At 44.0% G+C, this 23727-nt stretch overlaps 1 protein-coding gene across 3 annotated transcripts in view; it reads right to left on the minus strand.

Moving 5' to 3' along the window:
• Positions 1–23727, minus strand: part of LAT (linker for activation of T cells) — a 697198-nt gene that overhangs the window by 534175 nt on the left and 139296 nt on the right. The window lies entirely within an intron of this gene.

Here is a 23727-nt window from a genome sequence, read left to right on the forward strand (position 1 = left end):
TTATATATTGATGAATAAGGGTATTTTCTATTTGTAAATACTTGCCTATTTCCCCATTCCTTTTGGGAAGTTTAGGGGTCTTTTTCGTATTCAGAAAAGAATCAGTCAGAAATTAGGCCTTTGTTTCTGAAGTGCGAATAGTCCTCCAGCTGAAGACTCACACATTACCTCTATGTATGTGAAAGATTAGGCTTGAGCAGTCACAGGTCAGGCCTGAACCTCTGAAGGGCCTCTGTGGCAGGGTCAGTTCCCACTCATGCCCGTGTCTGTAAATGCCAACAGAGATATGGAAGAGTCAATAACAAGTCAGGCATATGCCTTCTAAACGGCTAGTAGGGTTATAACATAATCAATCGCAAGTCAGCTATCAGCATATCTGAAAGAATGGAATGGCGGAGGTAATGACACTCACAAGTCAGACAGGCCCCTCTGAAAAGAATGTATGCTGATGGCAGAATCCATCAAACGCCACACTTGTGCCTGTAAGAGGTCAATAGGGTAAAGGAAAAATAAATCATGTCTCTCTGAAAGATTGATATGTCTCCTTGGCAATCAATCACAAGTTAACCCTATGCCTCCAATTGGCTAAGGGGTTGAGGCAGTCACTCACAATTAAGACCTTAACGTCTGATTTACTTTTAGGTGGATGGCCCGTGGGTCTGCCATGGGGATGAAGTAAATTCCTCCACCCCCATGGTGTTGAGGCGACTCATCTAATTTATAAATTATCCGCCAAGTAGGTGGTCATTTGTAAAGGCATTGGTTGAACTGCCGTCCTTACAGCGGTTCCTAGCAATACACTGCAATGTTTGCTATAGGGCTGAATTGGAAAAGAGGCAATTTTGATGGAGTATATTTACCGCCAATATATAAATTGGGCCCTTAGTCTTTAAAAGACCACTAGTGCAAAGTAAGTCACAAGCACAGCTTTTGACTCTAAAAAACTGTGAGACTTGTGGCAGATCAATTACACACAAGTCATGTAGCTTTGAAAGATTAGTATGGCAACCAAGTCAGCCATGAGTCAGCATGTACCTCTAAAATGGTGCTAGGCCTGCTGCGGAGTAAGTCAAGATAGGTCTTTGCTTCTGAAGGCCAGGCTATTCTGTCCCATTGTCTGTATCTTTGTTGTTTTGCTTGTTCTCTCTCATTCTATTTCACACAAACCCTTCTCCTAAATTTCCACAAAACTGTCACTCGAAATTAGTCAGAATCCAGGGATAGGATGGGCATGAAGTCTTGCCCCATGAAGCCTGGGACACACCGCAGAGTGGTGTGGAAAGCTTGCAGTACTATAGGAAAGGACTTCAGCACTCTCAAACTTGCAACTTTCAACAGCAACAAAGTCACACCCAAGCTGATGATTAAATGATGATGATTTTAACGATGCTTGAAATCTTTGACCAGATCGGGTCAAATCTGTTATCTGTGTTAAACCAGTCATTGACAAAGGGGATGGTGCCGTTATCCTGGAAGCATGCCATGGTAAAAGCTCTCTTAAAAAAGCCTAATCTGGACTGTTTGGAGCCAGGGAATTACAGGCCCATCTTGCTTTTGCCTGGTCCAAGTAAAATCTTAGACAGGTATGTAAAAAACACCTTTTGGATTTTTTGGAGAAACATGACATTCTTTATTCTACTCAAACAAGGTTTAGACCTTGTCATGGCACAGAAACGTCTCTCCTAGCTGCAGTTGAAGAGACCAAAAAATGTTTAGATCAAGGGGGTGCAGTGGCCATCATCTTCCTTGACCTTAGCGCAGCCTTTGACATGGTCAAGCATGAGGTCCTTTTGGATAGACTTCAGAACGTCGGTGTGTCTGGCCTAGCTCTGCCCTGGCTCCAATCGTTTCTCAGCAATAGAACTTTCCAAGTATTTGAGAGTGATTACAATTCAAAGATCCTGCCTCTCAATTGTGGGGTCCCTCAGGGTTCTTCATTGAGTCCCACCCTCTTTAATGTCTATGTGCGTCCTCTGGCTGAGGTCGTCCTTGCATTTAGGATTTTACTAGTGTCATATGCAGACGACACTCAACTTTTTTTTCCTATTAGTCATGAGCAGAATGCTCAATCTGTATCCTTGGGTCCATATATCACAACAGTGGTAAACTGGATGAACCACTCAGCCTTAAAACTCAATGGAGAGAAAACAGAACGTCTGATTCTGGGTAACTCTTCTCTTAATTTGCTAAACCTGGGATGGCTTCGCATTTATGGTACACAGCCTTCCCCCAAGCCGGCTGTAAAAAGTCTGGGTGAGTGGTTGAATAAAGACTTGACTACAGATACCCAAGTAACAAAGCTTGCCGCTACCTGCTATTGGGTGCTGAGAGCTCTTAGGAAAGTCCTCCGCCTCCTTCCTCCTTTATCAAAAAAGGGTAGTGGTTCAGGCACTTATGCTTTCATAGCTGGACTATGGAAATGTGCTGTATCTGCGAGCCCCCAAACCAATAATTAGCAAACTACAAGTGGTGCAGAACTCTGTCGCCCGTCTTCTATGTAACATTCCTAGACATCAGTCTACCTGACAAGCTCTAAAAATGCTTCACTGGCTACTGGTAGATCAAAGGATCAAATTTAAATCTCTCTGCATTGTATGCAGGTCACTTTCCCTGACGAGAACCAAGATTGGGCATTCATGGATTACTCCCTATAATACTGCAAGGCCTCTGCGTTCCTCTAATGCCCATTTAGTAAAGGTTCCCGCTGCTCACAGAACCAGGAAAGGTTGTCGTTCCTTTCAGTACAATGTTTTCAAGCTTTGGAATTCTATGCCTACTCCTTTGCGGGGTTCTGAATAGAAAATGTAATTCCGTAAACAGATTAAGGCTTAACCATTTGCGCAATCCTTCTGACTTTCTTGCTAAGGATGGGTAGTTTTTGCTTTCCCGCTTTTTTTTCTTATATGCAGTACACTATGGAGCTGGGATGCCTTAGGGTAGCTATACACCTTATAAGTGTCTAATTGATAATACTTATTCAGGTCAGTGTGCTCTATACACAGACAGCTGTTCACCTATCAGCGTGCCATGTATCAAAGTTCTATGTATACATGATGAGGCAATCGACTCCACTGAGCGGATTTTTGTTGCAATATTAATAAAAAGAAAACAGATTCTGGACGTCAGATGGAAATCAAAGTATCCCAGATCCTCCACTGATAAACAATCCCAAAGTTAAATCATATTTTTCTCAAATGTTCAAATAATCAGGTTCTAATAATATATCTAAAATATTAAAGAAATATCCTCTGACAAAATTAATGTATCCTAATACATAAAATTGAAGAAATATTATATTGATTAAATCAATAAAAGTTTCTGATTTGCATTTATCCCTTCCTTTTCATAATCACAAACCTGATAATGTTCATAAACCACATAAGCCTCCATTCTGGTTCATTCCCCTGTTTTTGGGTAAGCCTCCCACTATTGTCTGTTTTCTCCTTCTCATCCAATTTTGTTTTAGCCTTCTCCTCAACTATTCCTGACCTTTCCAGTCCCATTGTGCAGTGTATACAGTCTCCCATTTCATTGTAGTCTTCCTTGTATCTTTTAGTATTTAAAAAAAAGCCTGAACAACATAGACTACCTCTCAGTATTTGATTAAAAAAAAAACAAATAATCGTGTGCTACTTCGATGTATTACTTCAAAAACCTGGAACGCAGCATGATAATAATTATACATAAATACTTTTCCATTATTTATGGTCCTATGTAGGAGAGATTTTGTTTAATTTGAGAAGTAGTATCACTAAACGATCGGTATTTGTTTTTTAGGATGTCTTGAATTTGTGTTTGGCAGGAAGGCCACTTAAATGTGTCTATCGTTTGAAAAATTTACTTTTAAAATTTGGCTAAAAACAAGATGGGGATCAAAAATTTGCTTGGATATAATTGGTTTCTGTTACCTTTATGAGGTGCTTGATGGTTGATGTTCTGCACAAATGTTGTTTGGCTTGATAGCTTATTGCAAGTCTTGACTCGAGCAGGACACACACTCACAACCAGAGCCAGCACTAATCAACAGCAAACTGGACATGACCAAGTCAACGCCATCACAGCATCCTACTTCTACACCCCACACTCAACCTGCTGAGGACATCTTCAAAGAGCTTCCAAGTAAAACTAGAAAAAGTGTTACTCACGCCCTAGTCACCAGCAAGTTGCATTATGGTAACAGCCTCTAAACCAGGATAAAAAGCAACTCACTAGAAGACTACAAACCATCCAGAATTTGGCAGTCAGAAGCATCCTCCACATACTACACAGAACTCATATCACACCACACCTCAGGGAAAAACAATAGCTCCTGAAATACAAATGCATTTAATTCATACTCTTTGCGCACCCATTCAAGGCACTACACAACTCAGGCCCCATCTACCTGAACAGTTGCATCTCTTTCCACCAACCACCTAAACACCTCCTGTTAGACCTGGCATCCTTGGCATAGTTTCCCCTAACTGTTTGCCTTCTGGCCTTCTGTTTTGCTGACCTCGTTTTTCTGGATTTAGGACTCTGGGCACTCTACCACTGCTGACCAGTTCTATAGTGCATGTGCTCATTCCCTAAAACATGAAAACATTGGCTTATCCACAACTGGCATATTTAATTATCTTATAAGTCCCTGGTAAAGTTCACTACATGTGCCCCGGGCCTGTAAATTCAATACTACTGGTGAGCCTGCAGCAGTAATTGTGCCACCTGTTTCAGTTTCCCTTCAAATGTGGCTCAGACCTGTTGTTGCAGAGCCTGTGTGTGCAGTTTTAAACTGCCATGTCGACCTGGCAAGTTAGCTATTTGCCTAGCCCAAACCTTCCTTTTTAATACATGTAAGTCACCCCTAAGGTCGGCCCTAGACTACCCCAATGGCAGGGTGCAGTGTATTGTTGGACAAGTACTTTTAAGTTTTACATGTCCAGGTAGTGAAAAAACCTTTGTAGGGGGCTGGCCTGGTTTGTAGTGAATACCACAGGTACTTTACACCTTATACCAGGTCCATGAATCCCTTATTAGTGAAATGTAGTCAGTGTCTAGAAGCCAGGCTGTCTAGAGGTAGCTGTATGCAGAGCAGCCACGGCTGAACTAGGAGAAATGCAAAGCTCTTGCAATACCACTGTAGTCACACAGTACTTACACACAAGAAAGACAATACTCAGTGTTACCAAAAATAAAGGTACTTTATTTTAGTGACACAAGGCCAAACATATCCTAGAGGTTATACTCCCCTAGGGGGTAAGTATTATATATAGAATATACACTAGTAACCAAAATCAGGAATGTAAACAGTCTGCAAATATGAAAATCACCATAGGATACAATGGGCCTAGGGGGAACATAAACCATATACTAAACTAGTGGAATGCAAATGTTTGTTTCCCACCTAGGCAAGAGTAGTGTGTAGAGGGGTGCAGGGAGTGTAAGAAAACACCAAAGGTAAGTAAAGTACCTGTGGGAGGCTGGCCTGGCTTGTAGTGGGTACCAATGGTACTTACACCTTGTGCCAGGTCAAGTTATCCCGTATTAGTTCAGTAGTAGTGTTCTAGAAGCTTAGGCTGATAGAGGTAGCTATAGCAGAGCAGCCAAGGCTGAACTAGGAGACATGCAAAGCTCCTACTATGCCACTTATATCATATAGGTACTATATCATTAGAAAGACAATACTCAGTGTTACTAAAAATAAATGTACTTTATTTTAGTGACAATGTACCAAAAATATCTCAGAGGATATACTCCCTTAGGAGGTAAGTATCATACACAAAATATACACAACAAACCAAATCAGATAAGTAAAACAGTCAGAAAATAGTGCAAACACAGTAGAATACAATAGGATGCAATAGGCCTAGGGGCAACACAAACCATATACTAGAAACGTGGAATGCGAACCACGGATGGACCCCTAGGCGAGTGTAGTGTGTAGAGGGTCGCTGGGAGCATAAGAAAACACTAAGGCCCATATTTATACTTTTTGACGCTAAACTGCGCTAACGCAGTTTAGCGTCAAAAATTGTTGCGCCGTCTAACGCCATTCTGAAGCGCCATGCGGGCGCCGTATTTATGGAATGGCGTTAGCCGGCGCAAGCAGACCGGCGCTGCCTGGTTTGCGTGGAAAAAAACCACGTACACCAGACAGCGCCGGCGTAGGGGGAAAATAGCGTATGGGCGTCTTAAAATGGGGCAAGTCAGGTTACGTCGAAAAAATCGTCGTAACTCGACTTGCGCCATTTTTTTTCGACGCCCATCCCCCATCAACATGACTCCTATCATTGTAAAGATAGGAGTCATGCCCCCTTGCCCAATGGCCATGCCCAGGGGACTTATGTCCCCTGGGCATGGTCATTGGGCATAGTGGCATGTAGGGGGGCACAAATAAGGCCCCCCTATGCCACAAAAAAAAATTGAAAAATAACAAAAATTATACTTGCCTGAACTTACCTGTACTTCACTGGGATGGGTCCCTCCATCCTTGGGTGTCCTCCTGGGGTGGGCAGGGGTGGCAGGGGGGGTCCCTGGGGGCAGGGGAGGGCACTGTGGGCTCATTTTGAGCCCACTTGTCCCTTAACGCCATCCCTGACCCAGGCGTTAAAAAGCGGCGCAAATGCGCCGTTTTTGGCCACGCCCACTCCCGGGCGTCATTTTTGCCCGGGAGTATAAATACCACGTAAAGGCCTGGGAGTCATTTTTTTAGACGGGAACGCCTCCCTTGCATCTCATTAACGCAAGGAAGGGGTTCACGCTAAAAAATGACGCTCACTCCGGGCACTTTGGCGCCCGAAGCGTCTAACGCCATAGTATAAATATGGCGTTAGTTGGCGTTAGTTTAGCGTTGAATTTGCGTCGAAAAAAACGACGCAAATTCGGCGCAACCAGAGTATAAATACGGCCCTAAGGGTGTCCTTGATACCCCACCCCAAGACCCTGAAATGTATGAGTAAAGTACTACTATTTCCCCAGAAACACACTACAGTCGTGATAAGGGATTTTGCAAAGACCACAACAGACTGCAAAGCACTGAAGAGGGATTCCTGGACCTGTGGACCTGCAAAGGAAGGGGACCAAGTCCAAGAGTCACTAAAGTGTCCGGGGTGGGCAGGAGCCCACTAAACCCCGGATGAAGGTGCAAAAGAGCTGCCTCTGGGTGGAAGAAGCCAAAGATTCTGCAACAACGGAAGGTGCCAGGAACTTCTCCTTTGGTCAGAAGATGTCCCACGGCATGCTGGAGGATGCAGAGTTGTTTACACACAGAAAGACAGAAAACAAGCCGTGCTAGCTGCAAGAGTCACATTTGGAGAATGGTTCACAGAGGCCCTTGTAGCTGCAGTTCACGCGGTGCACAGGATTACTGTCTGGAGAGGGGAGGCAAGAACTTACCTCTTCCAAATTTGGACAGTTGGACCACTGGGCAGTCTGTGTCACTTGGGTCCACCACCTGTGTTCCAAAGGCCACGCTCGTCAGGTTGAGAGGGGTCCCAGAGTACCAGTGACACTGAAGTTTGGTACCTGCTGTAGTAGGGGGAAGATTCCGTCGACCCACAGGAGATTTCTTTGTGGCTTCCAGTGCAGGGTCAAGGCAGGCAGCCCCCAGAGCATGCACCACCAGGAAACAGTCGAGAAAGCTGGCAGGATTAGGCGCTACAGTGTTGGTGGTGGTCTTCTGGCTCCTTTGTTGCAGTTTTAGCATGCGTCCTGGAGCAGTCAGCGGTTGATCCTTGGCAGAAGTCGAACAGAGAGGTGCAGAGGAACTCTGACGAATTCTTGCAAGTCATTATCTGAGGAAAAGCCCACTGGAGAGATCCTAAATAGCCCTCAGATGAGGATTGGCCACCTAGTCAGGTAAGGACCTATCTGGAGGGGTCTCTGACGTCACCTGCTGGCACTGGCCACTCACATGCTCCCAGAGTTCCCTGGCAATCTCGAAAACAAGATGGCAGAACCCAGGGACACTCTGGAAGAGCTCTGGGCCTCACCCCTGGGTTGGTGATGGACAGGGGAGTGGTCACTCACCTTTTCTTTGTCCAGTTTCGTACCAGAGCAGGGGCTGGGGGTCCCTGAACTGGTACAGACTTGATTGTGCAAGGAGGGCACCATATGTGCCCTTCAAAGCATTTCCAGGGGCCTGTGAGGATACCCCTCCCATGCCTATAACACCTATTTCCAAAGGAAGAGGGTGTAACACCCCTGTCCCAAAGGAAATGCTTTGTTCTGCCTTCCTGGGACTGGGCTGCCCAAGCCCCAGGAGGGCAGAAGCCTGTCTGTGAGGTGGCAGCAGCTGGGGCTGTAGTGGAGACCTCATGAGCTGGTTTGGCAGTACTGGGGATCCATGGTGGAGCCCCCAGGGTGCATTAAATTGGCCCCCCAAAACCAGAATCAGTATGGGGGTACAATTTCCAGTTCTTAGACACCTTACATGGACATAATTCGGGGTTACCATTGTGAAGCTACAAATATGTATTGACCTATATGTAGTGCACACTTAATGGCATCCCGCACTCACCAAGTCCAGGAAAATGGCCCTGGATGACATGGGGGCATCTCTGCTAGTGCAGGGGTGCCCTCACACACAGGTACTATATGCGTAGCCTTCAAGGTCTGAAGGTTAGATATATAGGTGACTTATAAGTGACCTGGTGCAGTAAAATTGGCTATGAAAAAGTGCTTACAAATTTCACTCGGGCTGCAATGACAGTCATGAAGGAGTGTTTGTATGAGCTCCTTGTGGGTGGCAAAAGAAATGCTGCAGCCCATAAGGATCTCCTGGAAACCCAATGCCCTGGGCACCTAGGTACCATATACTAGGGACTTATAAGGTGGGTCCAGTATGCCAATTTTGAGTGAAATATGGTGTCACTAGACTATAGTGACAAATTTAGAAACAGAGAGAGCATGAGCACTGGAGTTCTCATTAGCAGGACTCCAGTGACAATATAGAAAACAGTGTAAGTACACTGGAAAGCAGGCCACAAACCATAAGCACGGGGGTCCTGACTAGCAGGATCCCAGTGACACAGTCAAAACGCACTGACAATCAGCCTGAAATTGGGGATAACATGCCAAGAAAGATGGTACTTTCCTGCACTCTCAAATTTGTTTTTCACTTCTGCAAGGGCCTATCTCTCTCATGGAATAACATTGGGATTGACTTATTACATTTTATAACTGTAATTTCCATTTGGGAAATCACAGCTTATGGTGAAATTGGATTTTGAATTGTAATTCTGAAAGTACCACTTTTAAAAAGTTGGCATTTTCTTTCTCTAAGTCATGTAGTGCTTTCTGCCTGTCTCTGAATACACATCTTGGTGGGTGACAGCTGAGCTCTTGTGCGTAGGTATGGCTGAGTGGGCATCTGCATGCTGATGGCCCATCCTAGGTAGGGTGGGAGGGAGGAGCTGACACATACACCTGAATGGGCTGTGTCATGAGCCCTCAGAAAGGGCGGTATAACGACAGGGAATTTATGCACTTCAAAGGCACTAATGGGTATATGAAATGGACTTCTGACTCTACCAAATCAGTACACTTCTGGACCTGTGGACTTTCTGCCAAGAAGAACGTTTTCTGAGCTGCTGAAAGGACTGTCACTCTGCTGGACTTTGCTGCACTCCTGCTTTGATATGCCTGTCCTGCTGCCTGCTGCCCTCCTTGTCTGGGAGTGAGAAGGATTGGACCTACATCTCTACATTCCCAGAACCAAAGTGACTCCAAGGGCTTGCTGGCTTGCCTCCTGTTCTGAAGTCTCAGGTACATCAAAGACTTCACTCAATCCTGCTAAAGCCTCTAGACTCTGCCAGCTATGAGTCCTATCCTGCCAAGTGATGCCAATCCAGTCCTGGTACCTTGGAAAAGGGTTCTGCAGCTGTTTCTACCAAAAACCCATGCATCGCCGTCACTGTGCTGATCAGAACCAGTGCATCTTTGCCTGATGCATCACCACTGCTGCTGAAGATGAGGACATCGCAGCATCAGCTGTGTAGCTAGGAACCCATGCATCACCCTCATCCCCAACACATTCCCTTCACATCGCCGTATGCGCAGCACGATGATGACGCATCACCCTCATCTTCAAGGGTTCACCAACGACACATCGCCGACTGCTTAGATCAGAACCCACGATTTGCCTGCGCATCTACTGATTGCATTTTTGCTGTTTTGGTCGTGTTTCATTCATTAACCCCACCGATGCCTGGGGTGAGCTGGTCTCGTCCAGGCACACAGTTCCCGTGTGCCCTGGACGAGACCAGCTCGTCCTGCACCCAGCCCACAGGGGGAGCGCTAGCGCTCCCCCGTGGGCGTCCCTCCCACATCCCCCAGTCGGGGATGGAAGGGGAATCGCTTCCCCTTCCACCCCTGACCACCCCCTCGGAAATCTGATGACATCAGCGCGCTCACAGCGCGCCAACGTCATCAGAAGCTGCTGAGGATGTGCTGGAAGCCATTTGCTTCCAGCACGTCGGCAGGAGAGGACTTGTTTAGGTAAGTCTCTCTCTTTTTGGGGCTTTTGGGGAGGAAAATAGACACAGGGAGAAAGGAAAGAGGTTTTCCTTTCCCCTGTGCCGGTTTTCAGTGGATTCCTGCGGAAGCAAATGTAAATCCTGTTTCAGCCCCCACTGGGGGCAGAAACCCACTAGATCACCAGGGATTTCATTTTCCTTCCATTTTTGGGCAGTGACCCCTTAGGCAAGGGTCGCTGCCCCGGGGGCAATCATTTTTTATATGTTTCAGCCCCCGGGGCTAGATCACCCATATTTTTGGCCGATCTCACCCCCGGGGGGTCGAAACCCACTAGGCCCCAGGGATTGTGTGGTGTGTGTGTTTTGTGTGTTTTGGGGTACCCCTTGGGCAAGGGTCGCCCCACCAAAGGGGAGAAAATTAGTATTGGCCATTTCTGCTCCCCTTGGGGGCAGGTGGGCCTTTTCATTTTAGGCCCATCTGCCCCCATGGGGGGCAGAAACCACCAATACGGCAGGGATTTCCCCCCCCACCTTTTTTGTTTTGTGCTTGGGGTGCCCCCTTTCGCCCCCTTTGGCAAGGGTCACCCCCTAAAGGGGGCACAGAGCTGTTGGCCGTTTCTGCCCCTCTTCGGTGCACATCAGCCAATTCTTTTTACGCCCATCTGCTCCCAAGGGGGGCAGAATCCACTTAGGCACCAGGGATCCTGTCTGTGTGTGTTTTATGTGGGGGGGGGCAGCACCTTTGGCAAGGGTCGCCACCCAAAGCGGGCACATTACTGATGGCCCTTAGTTTTCTTGACAAGGGTCACCCCCCAAAGGGGCCACAGAGCTGTCAGCCATTTCTGTCCTCCTTGGGGGCAGATTGGCCTATTTGTTTTAGGCCCATCCAGTTAGACACCAGGAACAATTTCTAAGTTCTTGGTGGCGGGGTGTTTGTCAACTGGTGAAGTAGTTGTATTTGTGATTATAACAGTTTATTTCTTCTTTTTGTTCTAGTTCAAAGCTTTTGCTTCCTTTGCTGTGGATCCTTGCGGTTTTGGTAGTAGTTGTCCTGCGGTTTGCATAGTTGCATGTTTTAGGTAAGTAAAAGCAATTTACTCCAAAGGAGTATTGTTCACATGCATGAATGACATGTTTGTAGGTGGTGTACTAAATGCAGGATCATGTGTAAAATTGTCCTTAGATTTGAGCACAATGATATTTGTGTTGTCATATGTCTAATTTTCTTTTTTCTTTTTAGTGGGATATCATTGGTGATTGCTGTTTCTGTGCAGAGTAGTTGCTGGTGAGTAGCTTTTTCAGGCAAATGAGTGGTGTCGTATTTTAGTACATAACTCTTTGTGGTAAAGCTACACTTTTTTTATTACTTATTTTAGTGCTGGTTGTTGTTGGCAATCCATTTGTTGTTAGAAAGGATAATGGCTAGCCGCAGAGTGACCGCTCAGCAGGTTGTTGGCATGCTTTTTGAGTTGTCTTCAAACCACGATTATGAGACTGAATCTGCATCTGAGGCAGAGGAGGAAGTGAGAGATTCTGGCAGTGAGTTTTCTGTCCGAGAGGATTCTTCTGATGAGGAAGCCACTCTCCGTGCAGATGAAGGGCTTGTTTTAGAGGAGGACATTGATGTGCCAAGAGTGCAGCAGCCCGGGGCTGAAGGGTTTCCCATTAGAAGATCTGACACCTGGATTCCCCCAAACATGGAGCAGCCACAGTTACCTGCATTTACTGGTCTCCCAGGGTGTAGAGTCAATACTGAAAACTTTTTGCCTGTCAATTTCTTTCACTTGTTTATGGACAATGTATTTTGGAAGAGATTGTGGAGCAGTCTAATTTGTATGCAGAGCAATATTTGAGGCACAACGCTGACAGACTTAGGCCTCAGTCTAGAGCTACTCAATGGGTTCCCACATATCTGGAAGAAAGGAAAAAGATTTTAGGTTTGACTTTTTTGATGGGGTTGATAAGGAAGCAGTCACTACTAGTCCCTTGATGGCAACGGCTATATTTCCTGCAATATGACACGTAATCGCTATTTGCTTCTTCTTCGTATGCTGCATTTTGTAGACAATGCTTTAGCCTTGCCACGAGATCACCCTGATTGTGACTGTCTTTCTAAGATTAGGCCTGTCCTTGATCATTTTGTAGATCGGTTTTCAGAGGTCTATGTTCCAGGCAAAGAGATAAGTGTGGATGAGTCTTTGGTCCTTTTCAAGGGGCATTTAGTTTTTAAGCAATACATTCCTATTAAGAGGGCACGGTATGGAATTAAATTGTATATGCTGTCAGAAAGTAGTACAGGATACGTGTATAATTTCTGGGTCTACACTGGTAGGGATTCCAGTATTGACTCTCCTGGTTGTCCGCCCACTTTTGGAGTTAGCGAGAAAAATTGTGTGAGAACTTGGTAGACGACTGTTTAACAAAGGTTACCATTTGTATGTAGATAATTTCTACACTGGAGTGCAGTTGTTCTAGGAGTTGTTTAGAGTGGACACTGTTGCTTGTGGCACAATCCGTTGTAACCGGAAGGCTATCCAAGGGAGCTAGTCTGTAAAAAACTTGAGAGGGGACAGTGCAGTGCCTTGCGGAATAATGAGCTGCTAGCTCTGAACTTTTCAGACAGGAGGGATGCGTACATGCTATCTACCATCCATGATGAGAGTACTTCCCATGTGACTGTTTGGGGTCAGGTTGCCGAAGTGTGCAAACCTGTGTGCATTTTGAACTACAATAGGCACATGGGTGGTGTTGTTAGAGTAGATCAGAGGTTGGAACCTTACACTGCTCTTCGTAAGTCTTATGTGTGGTAAAAAAAAGTTGGCTCTACATTTATTTCATTTGGCAACTTTTAATGCTTATATTGTGCTCAAGGAATGTTCACCTGAGTCAAGGATGACATTTGTTAAATTTCAGGAGTCAGTGATAGAGAGCCTTATTGTGGTGGAACAGGCAAGAGTTCCTAGAGTAGCAGTGGTGGAGGATGTGGTTAGATTGAAAGATCGCCACTTTCCAGATCACATTCCTCCCACTCCCAAAAAAGACTTGCCCACTAAGAAATGTAGAGTATGTGCCCAAAGAGGTAGCTGGAGGGAGAGCCGGATGTACTGCCCCAATTGCCCTTCAAAGCCTGGGCTTTGTGTGGCCGGCTGGTTCAGAAGTTACCACACGAAGAAACATTTTTGGGAAATACCGTGAGCGTAAACTGCCTATTTTATATTTTCATATGTTCAGTTTCACGGTTGGCATTACTGTCATGTATTTATTTAGAGCTTTTGTGTTTGTAGTTTTGTACTTATTTTATAATTAGTTAGTGGTTTCTTTGTTGTTTATGAACAAAAAAAAGTGATGGCAGTGTGCGTGGGGTGGCGCTTGGCTGGCGGTGTGTGTGGGGTGGTGGCACTTGGCTGGCAGTGTGAGTGGGGTAGCACTTGGCTGGTGGGGTGCTTGGGGTGGCACTTGGCTGGCGGTGTGCGTGGGGTGGCACTTGGCTGGTGGTGTGCTTGGGGAGGCGCTTGGCTGGCGGTGTGCGTGGAGTGGCGCTTGGCTGGCGGTGTGTGTGGGGTGGCACTTGGCTGGCAGTGCCAGCCAAACGTCAGTCTACACACTCCCATCAGCTAGTGTGACTGCTGTATCAGGCATGTGGGCGTATGTAAGTGATGGGCCCTTGAGTGGCGCTGTCTGTCGATGAGATTGTTGTAATGTGCTGGGACTGTGGCTGGCGGGGTGAATGGTCTTGTGCATGTCATGTATGAAAGGTGTGTGTATGGACTGTAAAACAGTTGGTACCTTGACGTGGCTTTACAGCTCACGAGCAGTGAGTCATTGGTTCAATTTCTTGGCCTTTCAGTTATTAACAGTGCATTTCACTTTTGTGAAATCTCTTGTTAATAAAATTTGATCTACTGAACCATCACTCACCCTCGTGCCAAATCCAACCAGTATGTGTGGTAAAAATGACAAAACCTGCTCCACTGTAATCAGGTGTCACAGCACACTTGTGACACGCTAGGTGTCTCAGGTGGGACCCCGATGATGAAGCATGCCACCAACTTGGTTGGTGGGTGAGGGGTCTTTTTCACAACTTAAGTGCGTTTCTTTTCACAATTTTAGTGTTTGGCACATCACAGACGTACGTGGACACATCACAATGATATATTGCAAAACTACCTGTGTTTGGGGGGAGGGGGCCTCTATGTTTTTGGTCCTCGGTGCGGCCTTCATCTAGGGAAATCTACCTAACCCAGACATTTTTTAAAACTAGACACCCCAAGGAGTCCAAGGAGGTGTGGCTTGCGTGGATCCCCCAACATTTTCTTACCCAGACTCCTCTGCAAACCTCAAAATTTGCTTAAAAAAGCATATTTTCCAGACTTTTCTTTGTAGGGTCACCACTCCAGCACAAAATTCCTACTCCCCAGCAGTCTCCCAAGTAAAATGACACCTCACTTGTGTGGGTCCCCAAAGCAGAGTCAGTCTAAAGATGTATAAAAGAAGAATATGTGCTTATCAACTCGCTGTGCTATCCCCTCAATCTCTACAAGTTTTTGGCCTTTTTCTGTTGCAGGCACCTGGCCCAGCCACACAAGTGAAGTATCATTTTTATCGGGAGACTTGGGTGAACGCTGGGTGGAAGGAAATTTGTGGCTCCTCTCTGATTCCAGAACTTTCTGTTACCGAAATGTGAGGAAAATGCGTTTTTTTTAGCCAAAATTTGAGATTTGCAAAGGATTCTGGGTAACAGAACCTGGTCAGAGCCCCACAAGTCACCCCATCTTGGATTCCCCTAGGTCTCAAGTTTTCAATAATGCACAGGTTTGGTAGGTTTCCCTAGGTGCCGGCTGAGCTAGAGGCCAAAATCTACAGGTAGGCACTTTGCAAAAAACAGCTCTGTTTTCTTAAAAAAAATGGGATGTGTCCACGTTGTGTTTTGGGGTGTCTCCTGTCGCTGCCGCTAGGCCTACCCACACAACTGAGGTATCATTTTTATCGGGAGACTTGGGGGAACGCTGGGTGGATGGAAATTTGTGGCTCCTCTCAGATTCCAGAACTTTCTGTCACCGAAATGTGAGGAAAATGCATTTCTTTTAGCCAAAATTTGAGGTTTGCAAAGGATTCTGGGTAACAGAACCTGGTCAGAGCCCCACAAGTCACCCCATCTTGGATTCCCCTAGGGCTCTAGTTTTCAAAAATGCACAGGTTTGGTAGGTTTCCCTAGGTGCCGGCTGAGCCAGAGGCCAAAATCTACAGGTAGGCACTTTGCAAAAAACAGCTCTGTTTTCTTTAAAAAAATGGGATGTGTCCACGTTGTGTTTTGGCGTGAGTTCTGTCGCGGCCGCTACGCTTACCCACACAACTGAGGTATCATTTTTATCGGGAGACTTGCGGGAACGCTGGGTGGAAGGAAATTTGTGGCTCCTCTCAGATTCCAGAATTTTCTGTCACAGAAATGTGAGGAAAATGCATTTCTTTTAGCCAAAATTTGAGGTTTGCAATGGATTCTGGGTAACAGAACCTGGTCAGAGCCCCACAAGTCACCCCATCTTGGATTCCCCTAGGATTCTAGTTTTCAAAAATGTACAGGTGTGGTAGGTTTCCCTAGGTGCCGGCTGAGCTAGAGGCCAAAATCTACAGGTAGGCACTTTGCAAAAAACAGCTCTGTTTTCTGTGATGTGTCCACGTTGTGTTTTGGGGAATATCCTGTCGCGGGCGCTAGGCCTACCCACACAAGTGAGGTATCATTTTTATCGGGAGACGTGGGGGAACGCTGGGTGGAAGGAAATTAGTGGCTCCTCTCAGATTCTAGAACTTTCTGTCACCGAAATATGAGGAAAATGCATTTTTTTAGCCAAAATTTGAGGTTTGCAAAGGATTCTGGGTACCAGAACATGGGCAGAGCCCCACAAGTCACCCCATGTTGGATTCCCCTAGGTCTCTAGCTATAAAAAATGCACAGGTTTGGTAGGTTTCCCTAGGTGCCGGCTGAGCTAGATGCCAAAATCTACAGGTAGGCCCTTTGCAAAAAACAGCTCTGTTTTCTGTGATGTGTCCACGTTGTGTTTTGGGGCATATCCTGTCGCGGGCGCTAGGCCTACCCACACAAGTGAGATATCATTTTTCTGTCACCAAAAAGTGAGGAAAAAGTGTTTTTTAGCCAAATTTAGAGGTTTGCAAAGGATTCTGGGTAACAGAACCTGGTAAGAGCCCCACAAGTCATCCCATCTTGAATTCCCCTAGGTCTCTAGTTTTCAAAAATGCACAGGTTTGGTAGGTTTCCCTAGGTGCCGGCTGAGCTAGAGGCCAAAATCCACAGGTAGGCACTCTACAAAAAACACCTCTGTTTTCTGTGGAAAAATGTGATGTGTCCACGTTGTGTTTTGGGGCATTTCCTGTCACGGGCACTAGGCCTACCCACACAAGTGAGATATCATTTTTATCGGTCGACTTGGGGGAACGCTGGGTGGAAGGAAATTTGTAGCTCCTCTCAGATTCCAGAACTTTCTGACACCGAAATGTGAGACAATGGTGTTTTTTTAGCCAAATTTAGAGGTTTGCAAAGGACTCTTGGTAACAGAACCTGGTGAGAGCCCCACAAGTCACCACATCTTGGATTCCCCTAGGTATCTAGTTTTCAAAAATGCACAGGTTTGGTAGGTTTCTCTAGGTGGCGGCTGAGCTAGAGGCCAAAATCCACAGGTAGGCACTTTGCAAAAAACACCTCTGTTTTCTTTGGAAAAATGTGATGTGTCCATGTTGTGTTTTGGGGCATTTCCTGTCGCGGGCACTAGACCTACCCACACAAGTGAGGTATCATTTTTATCGGGAGACTTGGGGGAAAGCTGGGTGGAAGGAAATTTGTGGCTCCTCGCAGATTCCAGAACTTTCTGTCACCGAATAGAATAGCAAAACAAGTGTTATTGCCCCTTGTCTTTCTCTACATTTTCTCCTTCCAAATATAAGACAGTGTGTAAAAAAGACGTCTATTTGAGAAATGCCCTGTAATTCACATGCTATTAAGGGCACCCCAGAATTCAGAGATGTGCAAATAACCACTGCTTCTCAACACCTTATCTTGTGTCCATTTTGGAAATACAAAGGTTTTCTTGATACCTATTTTTCACTCTTTAAATTTCAGCAAAATGAATTGCTGTATACCCGGTATAGAATGAAAACCCACTGCAAGGTGCAGCTCATTTATTGGTGCTGGGTACCTAGAGTTCTTGATGAACCTACAAGCCCTATATATACCCGCAACCAGAAGAGTCCAGCAGACGTAACGGTATATTGCTTTCAAAAATCTGACATCGCAGAAAAAGTTACAGAGTAAAACGTAGAGAAAAATAGCTGTTTTTTTTACCTCCATTTCAATATTTTTTTATTTCATTTGTTATTTTCTGTAGGAAACCCTTGTAGGATCTACACAAATTACCCATTGCTGAATTCAGAATTTTGTCTACTTTTCAGAAGTGTTTAGGTTTCTGAGATCCAGCATTGGTTTCACACCCATTTCTGTCACTGACTGGAAGGAGGCTGAAAGCACAAAAAAATCGTAAAAATGGGGTATGTCCCAGTAAAATGCCAAAACTGTGTTGACAAATTGTGTTTTCTGATTCAAGTCTGCCTGTTCCTGAAAGCTGGGAAGCTGGTGATTTTAGCACCGCAAACCCTGTGTTGATGCCATTTTCAGGGATAAAACACAAGCCTTCTTCTGCAGCCCTTTTTTCCCATTTAAAAAAAAAAAAACTAAACGTTCACTGTATTTTGGCTAATTTCTTGGCCTCCTTCAGGGAAACCCACAAAGTCTGGGTACCTCTAGAATCCTTAGGATGTTGGAAAAAAAGGACGCAAATTTGGCGTGGGTGGCTTATGTGGACAAAAGTTATGAGGGTCTAAGCGTGCCCTGCCCCAAATAGCCAAAAAAAGGCCTGGCACCTGAGGGGGGGAAAGGCCTGGTAGCGAAGGGGTTAAATTAGCTCTATTTTTCTAGCCTGGTGTAGATTATTTTGGTGTGGGGTTTTCACTGTTTTACTGTTTTAAGCGTTGCACGAATACTTTATACATTGCCTACTAAGTTAAGCCTTCCTGCTCTATACCAAGCTACCAGACGATGAGCACAGGTTAATTTATGTTGTATATCTAACTTACCCTGACTAGAATTGTGGTTCCTGCTTGAACAGGGTGTATTCCTATGCCAACCAAAAACCCAGTTTCTAACACCTCCACTCTACAGGACTCCTATTTGCAGCCATCTCATGCATACACCGAACTAGATTAGAAGGATGAGCATTCTTTTAAATTGCTCCTAAAGTATAGAACAACCTATCACTGCACATCAGAGCCTTCTCCTCTCTTCTTTTTAATTAACCAACCTACCATAGGCATGGCTAGGTATACCCACCTCCTCAGCGCCAGTACCCTTGCAGGTGTTAGTATGCTTTACAAATACAAATAGTACAACATAACATGACAGACACTGGCACCTTAACAGGTAAGGCCAGAGTGGAGCGTGAGCTGATTCAAATTTAGGCTTGCACTCATCAGATTTTTAACGCAAAGGTTACAAATGTGTACTGATGCATACCACGCTGCTCACGGGTCTTGCATGTTTTGGGTGCTATTTTGAGATGGGCGAATAGGAAAGGAAACAGGCCACTTTCACACTGGAGTGTAACACCCTCTGATGTGATTTCAGGTGACACGCAGCTGTAGTTGTCAGTTTTGATAGGCTGAACTATGGGTAGGTTTAACAAGAAATTAAAGAAAAGTAATAAATACTAAATCGGCTTTTTTGTCCTTGAAAGGTAACAAAGAAGTGTCTGAAAGGGAAGGAAAATCTATGGTTGTTGGTCATGAGGACAAACAGGAGGTGATAAATAGAAATACCCTAAACAAAGTAATGAACATGAGGCAGTTCAGGCTGCCGTGGAGAATAAAAGAGAAGTTACTAATTAAAATGAGCAGTTGTGGTCATTTTCAGAATAGGATGTCAAAACATGTAAAGGATCAGGAGGAAAGAATTTAGAAGAAAGGGGTTGATTAGCCAAACAAAGATCGGTAATCAAAAGAGGTGTGAAAGACAGAAGGATGTAGTTAGTGGCATGCAGAGGAAGCAAATTCACCGTCATGGAGGGAAGGAATTCGATTAGTTCCAGTATGATGGATAGATAAGATCTAGTTTGATTTATATGTTCTTTAGAGTGAGGACAGTAATCTGGACAAGTTTAGAACGGGTGGGTCTAGAAGACAACCAATTAAGGGTAAGGTGAAGGACCATTTGGGTAAGGAGTTTTTCAATCCCAAAGAAATTAGGCATTCAGGTCGTGGCCTATGGACCAAGAGTGAAAATACATTTGCTATAGAATAAGGAAGACTTTGGAGAAGGAGGAAATGGGACTCTTAAGGGCAGAAGGCTCGTGGCTTGTTATAGAGCAAAAGGTAAGTGCTACCCCTAACCTGGATCTCATATTAATATGACATCTATTTGAAATGGGAAGGGAACCTGAAAAGGGTTTATAATGTTCTGGTAGACAATACCAAGATAAATAATAGGTGTTGTGGGACCACTTTCTCGCACCTATGAATTAACAGAGGACATTTACATTAAGGGAGAAGAAGTGTGGCATTACTTCGAGGCTGGTGCCAGGGAACTATTTCCTTCCTAGTGAATGGAAATGTTAGTTTAATATTGGAAAGGTTTAAGTCCATGTTGATGACAATAAGCCCAAAATTAGGAGGCATATTGGAAAACTGTAACACTAGACCAAGGCGACATATATGTGGTCTTTGTTGATTTAAGATCAACTTTTCATTCAATTCAGAGAGCTAAGCTGCGGGAAATATTGAAGCAAATGGGTGACCCAGATAACATCTTAGGTTGAATGCTTCCATTGTTGCCTGTGTTAGATACAAAAATAGTGGTGAGTTTACAGATCCCTTTAAGACCATGAATGGCGTTTGCAAGGGGTGTGTGCTTGCACCTACACTATTCACAATTTACATTAATGATCTAGTAAATGAGCTTGAATTTCTTGGCAATGAACCACCCAAACTGGGGCCTCACAAAATATCTATGCTGCTTTTTATAGATGTCATGCTTTTAATTTCTAAATCTCTGCGTGGCCTGCAGGTGATAGTTGATCGCTTATTGAGTTTCTGCAGCAACCAGATCTCGAACTGAACATTAAAAAAACTAAATTCCAGGTATTCAATCGTTAGAAAGTGGGGAGGGTGGATATTTTTGTGTTGGATATGCCCATGCCCTGGAGCAAGTTAAGGAGTTTTTGTATCTTGGGTTCTGTTTAACACACAAGATGAGTTGGACTAGGCACATTGGTAAGAGCTTGCTGAAACTTCTGCAAAAAACAGGTGCAGTGATTAAAATGCACAAAAAGTCCAAGCTTCTCCTCTTGTCCCAGTGGTGGAGATCTGTAACCTTAAAGTGAAAACCTCAGTTAGCTATGTTGCAGAGCTCTGGGTCATGTGAGGAGCGATCACCTCCCCAAGATTAAAACCAGGTTTGTTAGGAGTCTCCTTAATATCCCAGCAGAGCGTTCCTTGCCGCCCCCAACATATGGAAATTGGTATTTATCCAATTAACGTTAGTGTGATGCACCAATCAATCATGTATTGGCATAGCCTCTGGAACACAGATGAGCTGGACTCATTCGGCGTCACAAATAAAGGTGCTTTTAAGAACCCTGGGTTGCGAGAAGATCATTTGGTTTGCCTTTATCAAATCTTTGCTTTATGAGGTTGCCTTGTCCTCTCTTTGGGACACCCCAGGCATAGCGAAGTCAGCTTCTTCCACTTTGGTCAAAGAACTCTTAAAGGAGCAGTTGTGGTGCTAGAACTGAAGGGTGTGAAGGTAAGGAGCTCAACCGATTTATTTTAAGACATCAAGATTACACCTGCATAAGAATCATTACTTGATATTGTTCCGGGATGTAGCCCAATGCAACTTTATTTTAAATGGAGGTATGGCGTTTTCCCTATGAACAGTTTTTGTGCCAAATGAGGTGGGATACATTGCAGTACCAGCAAGTGATCTTTCTGCACTTCAGTTGATGAAATCTTGTATCATTTTGCTTTTTTACTGCAAGCTTATTCACACCCTCGTTAAAAATGGCTCATGTCCATACGCAAGATCTTGGGATTTACCCAATATGCGCCTGTATTACATTTGTTACGCACTGATAGGATCGAATTGATTGTCATTGCAGTGGCTACATTTCTACACTCTGCCTGGCTTATCCGCAACCACTTTGCCCACAGCTGAAGGTACGATACCTGTTGAGCAGCAATGGTTGATCAGTACCATCTTTTATCATAGTTCTCTTTCTGCATTGCACTTTATCTTACGTGCTACCTGATCTGATTGTTGCCGCTATTTTATTCATTCTATCATGATCTTATGACTTCATGAATTTTGTGGAACATTTTAACTGTCAGTGTATTTAATGAATATGGAGATGGATTAATATCTAGTTTGCCTTTTCCTACAGTACTTCCTGTTCTTCTAAAAGCATTGGCGCTGACACTTTGCATATGAATGTTGGTATCATTAAAAGTAGTATGCTATAGTACTGCATTTTTATCTTGCATCTCTTTTTTTATTGTAGTTTATGGATTGATTTTTTCGAAATAAACTTTCAAGAAAGAACAATATGAGGAAAACTGTGTACAAACAACTTGAACATTAAATGAACATATGGAGTAATTCTAGGAGTGAGTGCATCATGACCAATGAGTTATCTGACCAGGAGAATTGCTGAATAAATGTTTAAGGTGCATGGCCATTATATCTGCATTGTGGCATGCAGGAAATTAACTGGAAAGTGTTGAAGCACCGAAGGATAATAAAACTCTGTTTGAAATAAGCATACATAATTTGGACTTCGGAAGAAGCGTTTTATATGAATTAACACATTCCATACATGCCATTATTCCATCACCAAACGGGGGGAGGAGTTTCTGTTATAAAGCCACATACTGACATAACTCCGGCATTTCAGGAAATAACTTAACATAATTTTAGGCCTAATGATGACATCACAGACAATCACACATTCATATAATTCCATTCGTCTTCCACACCAAACATTATTTTTTCTTATTTTACTTTCAACTGAGATAAGTTCCTTAGGAGAGACAGGAGGGAGAATGTAAGCCTCCTTATCTTTCATAAAATGTTTCTTCTCTCACTATATTTTGGAAATTGTCATTTTATGGCAAGACAGGAGGACCGCATTATGCATGCTAACTGCCTTTCAAAGCAGTTCTTGAAAAATGCTCCACCTGCTCAAAATTGAATTATTCAAACGTGTTCGAGTTCCACCAATCTGCAAGTTTTCAGATTGAGCCAATATCCTCTGGAAATATGAACATTACTTGCTTTAGCTCCTTTCACTAAATGTGCTGAATACCTAGACATATGCACATTTGGTTCTTGTCACCAGTTTTCCTGTTCGCTAATACACGCTGCTCAAACTCCTTCAAGCACTTAATCACTCAAAATGTTGGGCGATCATCAACACTCAGATAGAAATTTGATTCAGAAATCGTTTTTGATCTTATACACACTTTTAAAAAGTACCTAATTTGCTTGATAAGATCTACTATTCATCTCTAAATGCCCAACAAAATAAACCCCTCTCTGAGAGATCAAGAACTATAAAGTTGCTAATGTGCAAGCTATTTCCTTAGTGGCCAGAAACCTATTTGCTGGTCACTCCTTAAAATAAAAATAAAATTCACCTCCCACATACTTTGCCTTCGGTTGTCTCCTCAGTTTCTTTCCTTTCAATATCATACATAAAAAAAACAATTTCCGACCAACTTGCTTTCCACTAAAGAATGACTTGATAACTATTGATGACATGTAGAAATTACCAATCCTATTACCCAAACGGTTTTTAAACAATTCAATTGAAAATTTGTATCATAAACTCAGAAGCATCAATTCTCTGCCTACTACTTTTTTTGTTAGGTTCTCTCTACTTTTCTCCTCTCTATTCTTTCTCTCTTCAATCCTTGTTAGAAACATCAGTGCAATCAATAATCACCATCACCAACCTTCGCTCTTATAGTCTGATACATCCTTCCTTTAATTGTGGTGAAACCATTTACGCTATGCCACTACTCTGTGTAATGTTCAAATGTAGTGAGCGAATTCTGCTATTCAATTTGACATATGTTCCAAAGCTTAATGTTGTATTGTCTTTCCCTTATAAAACAAAAATAAATCTTTTCGAAGAAAAACATTCACTCAGTAGCTTCC

This window comes from Pleurodeles waltl, chromosome 7, assembly GCF_031143425.1.
Source record: "Pleurodeles waltl isolate 20211129_DDA chromosome 7, aPleWal1.hap1.20221129, whole genome shotgun sequence".
Taxonomy (NCBI): Eukaryota; Metazoa; Chordata; class Amphibia; order Caudata; family Salamandridae; genus Pleurodeles; species Pleurodeles waltl.